The following is a 7,500-nucleotide window of genomic DNA, read 5'->3' as shown; positions in this document are numbered from 1 at the left end:
CTCTCTCTCTCTCTCACACCCACACACACCCACACACACACACAGCGTTTGTATTACTTGCTGTGTTTGTGAATCCACTGAAGTCTAGTGGAACACAGTTACATTTTCAATATGCAAACTCTTATTAAAGGAATAGTTCACCAAAAAATACAAATTCTGTCATGATTTATTCACTCTCATGTCATTCCCTTATGAACATAAAAGGAGATATTTTGATGAATGTACAGTATTGTTGACAGGTTTCATGAACCAGATCAACCAATTCATCAAAAGAACAATTTCTCGAGTCACGTGACGCCATGCAACATTCGGACGTGTGAACGGCGAGCTCTGTGCACTTTGCTAGTTTTAACCCTTTTAATGATATAATCCGGTGAGATTCGATACACTCTGTTTCATAACTGTACTAGGAGGACAATATGTCAAAGAATTCGAGATCTTTGGGCTCTGGAGATATTAAAAGACACTTACGTGCTCAAGCTGACACCCCCGAAAGGGTTGTGAGCCAGGGAGTCGATTTAGTCGGAGAAATGCAGGAAATGCGACAAGAGTTGCTGGGCATGTCGGCAATGCTGACGAAGGTCATTGCTGACTTGGAGGATCTTGCTGTGACATGCTGATCGATCACTGCCATGGAGATGAAATACTCTGAGATGGTTACAACTCTGAGTGGGGGACGTTGGAAGTTGGAGTACATGGAGAACCATAGCCAGCGGAATAACGTCCGTATTGTTGGAATTCCTGAGGGCGAAGAGGGTCGGGATACGGTGAAATTCCTGGATGGGCTCCTTCCGAATCTGCTCGACATAAGAGGCCATAAGCTGGAAATCGAGCGAGCTCACAGGATTCCGGCTCGGCGATCCGCTGAGGGAGACTGGCCCTGATCAATTCTGGCCAAATTTCTGAGACCATCCGATAAAGATCTTGTGTTAGGTGAGGCGAGGAGTAAAGGAAGGCTTTTTGGAAAAACCACAGCATTTTCTTGTTCCCAGACTTTGCGAATTCGACAAGAGAGAAATGTGATCGATTCAGGGAATGCAAGAAACTTTTACATCAACAGAAGGTCACTTTTGCACTGATGTTCCCGGCCAAACTGAGAATAGATGCTAAGGATGGCCGTAAAACATTCACATGCCCACAGCAAGCGATGTCCTTCATAAAGTCAATGGAGTAAGTCATTTTGTGATACTCACGTTGCAGCCGAATGGACCGACTCACTGAACATTCACTTGACTGTCCGGTTTGACTGGAGTGTTTTTGTGGTGCTGGTTCCGCCTAGCGGCTGGAGTTTATTTTGCAGAGTAACACACCTTCGGGACAGTTTTGTGCTCTTTGAGTTTGTTCCACCTATTGGCTGGAGTTTGTTTTATAGATTATCTTTAGCTGTATAATTCTGTCTCACAAAATTTGTATAGAAACACAGGACTTGGGCAATCCGACGGCAAAGTTGTCGCGGGGGTTCTTGTAGGTGTACATGGACTGTTTGGACTGTTTGAGGCATACACTGGCACTGTCGTGTGCGGGGTTAATGCAAACGTTTTTCTTTTTTCTGTTTGTTTGGTTCCGGGGGATGTTCGGGTTTTGATGGTTGCACTACTGTTGGAATGTGGTCTTTATAATCTTGTTTTTGACACACAATCTATTTTTGCTTATATGTCAAAATGTAAAATGTTAATATGAGTGGATTGTCTCTGGTTGGGGCACCCCATGAAAAGAAGGAAGGTTATTTCTCTTCTTAAATGTAAGAAATATGATATAATGTTTCTTCAAGAAATGCATCTTTCCCCGCAGGAAGCTGAAAAATTTGGGAAGATATGGGGTGGGCATGTTTTATTTAATGCTGGCAGGAGAGTCATTACACTGATAAGTAAACATCTACAATTCAAATGTCTCAAACAGATTAAAGATAAATTAGGAAGAGTCATTATTGTTTTAGCAGAACTTCAGGGGCAAAGGTTGATTTTGGCTAATATTTATGCACCTAACGTGGATGATCAGGGCTTTTTTATAGATCTTGAAGGGATGCTGCAAGCCGCTGGCACCCCTCATGATATAATATTGGGAGGAGACTTTAATCTTTTGATGGATTCAGTCTTTGATCATAGTGAAGAAAAAGTGTGTAAGCCCCCTAGAGCAACACTGACGCTTCACAGGATGTGTAAAAAGCTTGGTCTTACAAATATTTAGAGACTTTTGAACCCATCTGGTAGGGACTATAAATTTTTTTCATCAGTCCATAAGATTTATTCTAGAATAGATTATCTTTTTGATATCTAAGTCCCTCACTTCATCTGTTGTTGATTGCTCAATTGGAAACATCTTGGTCTCAGATCATGCCCTGGTGAGTTTAGAGGTGTTGCCACATATGGAGAAAAGGAAATCATATAGTTGCCGCTTTAATGTATCCCTTTTGCAAAATCTTGATTTCCAACAAATGCTAAAGACTGAAATCAATGTCTATATGGAGACCAACTGGTCCTCAGTATTCTCTGTGGGCGTGGCTTGGGAGGAAATTAAGGCGGTTCTTAGGGGTCAGATCATACAGTATGCCTCATTCATCAAAAAATCCAAAGCATGAGAACTCGTGGAGTTGGAAGGGAATATTAAAAGTGCAGAGGCAGAGCTGAAGTGCCGAATGTCATCTGATGGCCTCAGAAAATTGACCTGTTTGAAATACAGATATAATACTATTTTATCGCGGAAAGAGGAGTTTTGGCTATTCAGGGGAAGACAGTCATACTTTGAGTTGGATGACAAAGCAGGAAAACTTCTGGCTAGAGAGAGAGTCTTTTTCTACCATTCCCTCAGTGAAATCTGCTGGTGGTGAAATATTTACCTCAGCCATTGATATTAATAATGCTTTTAAAGAATTCTACTTTGATCTCTATAGTTTCACGTCTTCGTCTACTGATGAAGATATTAGAAACTTTGCAGAACCATTAGATCTTCCTAAACTGACGAATGAGCAAAAAAACTCTCTTGATTCTGAAATAACCTTGGAGGAGCTTGGCAAGGTAATTAAGGCCTTGCCTACAGGCAAGGCTCTGGGGCCAGATGGCTTTGCCGCTGAATTGTTTAGATCTTATACTACAGAACTGGCTCCACTTTTGTTAGAAGTTTATTTGGAATCATTAAAGAATGGAAAGCTTCCTCCAACCATGACACAAACCCAGGTCAGTCTGATTCTTAAAAAGGACAAAGATCCAAGTGAGTGTAAGAGTTACCGTCCAATTTCTCTCAATCAGCTAGATGTAAAAATATTGTCCGAAATTTTGGCTAATCGATTAAGTAAAGTTATGACATCTCTTATCCATATAGATCAGGTGGGGTTTATTCGGGGCTGTAGCTCTTCTGACAACATTAGGTGTTTCATCAATATCATGTGGTCAGTAGCGAATGATCAGTCTCCGGTCGCAGCCATCTCACTTGACGCCGAAAAGGCGTTTGATATGGTAGAATGAGATTATCTTTTTAAGATTTTGGAAATGTAAGGGTTCGGGAATACTTTTATTGGATGGATCAAATTACTTTATAGACACCCGTTAGCAGCGGTACAAACAAATGGATTAATTTCAGATTATTTTACTCTGGATAGGGCACCCGGCAGGGTTGCCCTCTTTCCCCATTATTGTTCTGTCTTGCCCTGGAACCATTAGCAGCTGTGATAAGAAGGGAAGATGATTTTCCAGGGGTGATGGCGGGAGGTGTGGCACATAAGCTTTTGATTTACACAGATGATATTTTATTATTCGTCTCTGACCACACTAGATCTATGCCTTGCCTCCACAGAATTATCAATTCCTTTTCTAAATTCTCGGGATACAAAGTTAATTGGCCTAAATCTGAAGCTTTGGCTCTGACAGCGTACTGTCCAGTAACGGCTTTCCAGCCGGGCGCCTTCCAGTGGCCCAAAAAGGGCATTAAGTATTTGGGCATTTTATTCCCAGCAAATAGTTAGAGTTCATTTTGACCCCTTAATAAAAAGGTTTTCAAGCGATATGAGCAGGTGGGCTTCATTACACTTATCTATGATTGAGAAGGTTAATGTTATTAAAATGAATTGTATTCCAAAATTAAACTACCTGCTACAGTCACTCCCAATAGATGTCACCCTCTCTTATTTCAAGCAATTTGATAGCATAGCAAAGTCCTTCATTTGGAATGGTAAACGTCCCAGATTACATTTAAATAAGTTGCATAGGCTGATTGACAAAGGTGGGCTAGGCCTACCCAAGATTTTGTTTTATTACTATGCGTTCGGTCTCAGACATTTGGCTCAATGGTCACTTCCACCTGAGAGAACAGAAATTTCTTGCCCCTATTTCGCCATTGCAAAGCCTTTCTATCAAACTAACCGGAGAAGTTAAATTACACCCCGTTATTTTGCATTGGCACTCAGTATGGACAAAAGTGTCCAGAGTGTTTAATTCAGACGTTTATTTAAATGTTGCTTCGAGCATATGGCTGAACCCCAAATTATACATTAATAAGTCCCATTTGTGCTGGTCAGAGTGGATCGTGAGGGGGATTACTACACTTGGTGACCTATATGAGAGTGGAGTGCTGAGATCCTTTGAAAATTTGGTTCAACATTTTGGGATTCCCAGATCTCAGTTCTTTAGGTATTTACAGCTGCGCCACCTGCTCTGTACTATTTTTAGGAGTAGTATACACCCCCCTAAAGCGGCAGATTCTCTGGGAGGGGTGATTACTGCTTTTGGAAAAGGTCATGAGGCATCAGTGTATTACTCCCTGTTAATTCAGAGTCTGGGGGACGGAGCTTTAATTTCTATCAAGAGATTATTGGAGAACGATTTAAACTTGGTATTGGAGGAAGGAGTGTGGACTAGGATTCTAAAAAATGTCAAGTCTACATCTAGAGATGCAAGGGTGCACCTTATGCAATTCAAGATTTTACATCGATTCTATTGGACCCCCTCTAGATTGTATAGACTTGGTCTTAAAGACACACCCACCTGCTGGCGATGCCAATCAGAGGATGGAGACACAACCCATGTTTTTTGGTGGTGTGTTAATATCCAAGAATTTTGGTTAAAGGTTCAGAGTTTTATGTTTGACGTATTGGGCACTCAAATTTTACTTTGTCCCAGACTCTGTATATTAGGTGATAGGGCGGCCATTAATATTGGGTCCTAGCCTGTGTTATGATGGGCGGACAGATTGTTTTAAGGGGATGGAAGTCGGCCATTTCAAGAGTGGTGCACAGAGATGGGGAGAGTGGCAGCATTCGAGGAAATGTCATGTAGAAGGCTGGGGATCTGGGATTTGTTTGTTGGGAGAAGGGGCAGCTATTTGGCCTTCTTGGAGGGCTCTCGGGGAGGGGCAGTGGAGAGAGAAGTATAGTTTTAAATGTGTTTAATTATTATTTTTTATTTAGTTTTATTTGTTGAGGGTCAGGGTGGGGTTTGGGATTGGGAGGGGGAGGGGTAATTGTGGGGGTTAAATGTTGAGTCTGTGAATATATGTTTTACTTTTCTTTGTCAATTTTGTGAATAAATAAAAAGTGTTAATCAGAAAAAAATTACAATTTCTCCCATGAACTCTTCAATTGAAATGTTGGCCTATTTCTCACACAATGCTGTCATATGATTTCAGAAGACTTGGAATAGAGCTCACAAGTCCAATGGACCACTTACACAATAATTGTATGGTGCTTTTGCATAATTTTTGAAGCTTGATAGCTCCAGGCCCCATTCATTGTCATTTCATATTTAATACATTCTTCCTACTGAAGAAAGAAAGTCATATGGGTTTAGAACAATTTGTGGGTGAGTAAATGATGACTTTATGCAGAACAATATCACAGTATTTCTTACATCATCTAATAAAGCAGCAATAGTGTGGCAAAGAAAACGTGTGATCTCTGTCACTGCTGCCATTTTTGTGTACTCGACTGGTTCATATTTCAGCGCTGGCAGTGCCAATCTCACCCCTCTGTGTTCATCTTTTTGCTTGTGCTTTCAGGACTTTAAGGCCTTTGTTCAATCCTGCAATATTTCATATTGAACCTGGAATATTCCTTTAATCAGTGGCGTCAGGAAGTACTTCCACACAAACAAGAGCATTTTAGGAACAAAACCCAAAAGATGTCTTGAGATAAACTCATTATATACAGTAGTACACATGTGGAAACTGTTTTATAAGCAATAACTCTTAAACCAATAAATGAATGTACACACTACATGACATAAAGAGAAAGGCACATGTCTTTATTCAACAGTCCTGAACAGAACTTGACCTTTCAGGATAAGATAATTTCCCAAAATAAATGTTAATCTGAATTTTTTTATGGCACACCAAAAACCAAAGTGACAGATGAAAGACCGCCAGTAGCACTATATGTGCCGTATACAGACAGTATAAGATATCTTCTGGCAGACATTCAAGTCCAATATTTGAACTGTAGAGCAAATTAAATGAATTCACATTAAAGGCTGTGTCCCATCCAGTTAAACAGTGTGGATTAAAGAACACCTACACAATCACATTCATTACCTACACACTAATTCATTAAACGACACACAGCTCCACTGTTTACCATGAGATTAAAAAGCAGAGAGAATATTGAGCGATACATCACGAGATATCAGCTCAATTAGATTTTCAATGACGTTTGTTTAGGAAAGAACAATATCTTTAACCAGTCCATCAACACATTATGAAGAAGATTCTTATTTACAGTTTTCTGTATTATGCCTCCGTCACTCTTTCTGCACAAAGTAACATGTTGTTGTTACATTATCTTTGTATGACATCAGATCCTGATTTTAACTATTACAAGATCAGCTGCAGTTCATTTTAAGTCCAGAGAAAACAGGTGCAATTCAGAGTTGCCAAACTAGACAGCCTGATTAAACTAGTGTTTTATTTTCTGTGTAGTGATGTCAGCGGCACATTACACACTCTATACATCTCTACTTATATACATGTTGATAATGTTTCTTGCTTTTCTTTCTCTCATGACAAACACACCCCATAAATACTCCTGTATGTCTGTCAGAGTGTTGAGTACCTCTGATCCAGATTAAAGTGGACAGTAAATCCTCGTCCATAAGTCTGACATGTTTCCATTACACTGGCTGTATGATGCGTGTCACAGTCAGATCTGATGACCCATAATTTGACCCAACAGTTTCCAGGAACCTGAACCTCAGTAACCCCAGTAATTGATCACTTATATAGACACTGAAGACAAGTAAATGAAGTGTCATACATCTGATATAATGAATTACACATCTGGTACTTGATGAGATAAAAGAGCTTGAACAACATCTGAAGTGTTCTTACAGCAGTTCAAAACATGTGCAATGAAAGAAAACATGATGTAACACTTTCATTCAATGGAAACATTTTATTGGAAACTTTAAACGGATAGTTCACTCAAAAATGATAATTCTCTCAATCATTTACTGTGTGTGACTTTCTTTCTTCTGCTGAACACAAATGAAGATTTTTAGCAGAATATTTCAGCTCTGTAGG

At 39.9% G+C, this 7,500-nt stretch overlaps 1 protein-coding gene across 1 annotated transcript in view; it reads right to left on the bottom strand.

Moving 5' to 3' along the window:
• LOC127425868 (MAP kinase-activated protein kinase 2-like) overlaps nucleotides 1-7,500 on the bottom strand; it is a 16,263-nt gene that overhangs the window by 7,583 nt on the left and 1,180 nt on the right. The gene's annotated exons all lie outside the window — the stretch shown is intronic.

The sequence above is a fragment of the Myxocyprinus asiaticus genome, chromosome 35, assembly GCF_019703515.2.
Source record: "Myxocyprinus asiaticus isolate MX2 ecotype Aquarium Trade chromosome 35, UBuf_Myxa_2, whole genome shotgun sequence".
Taxonomy (NCBI): Eukaryota; Metazoa; Chordata; class Actinopteri; order Cypriniformes; family Catostomidae; genus Myxocyprinus; species Myxocyprinus asiaticus.
The sequence above is the reverse complement of the archived record's forward strand: the minus strand, read 5'-3'. Positions and strand labels throughout refer to the sequence as shown.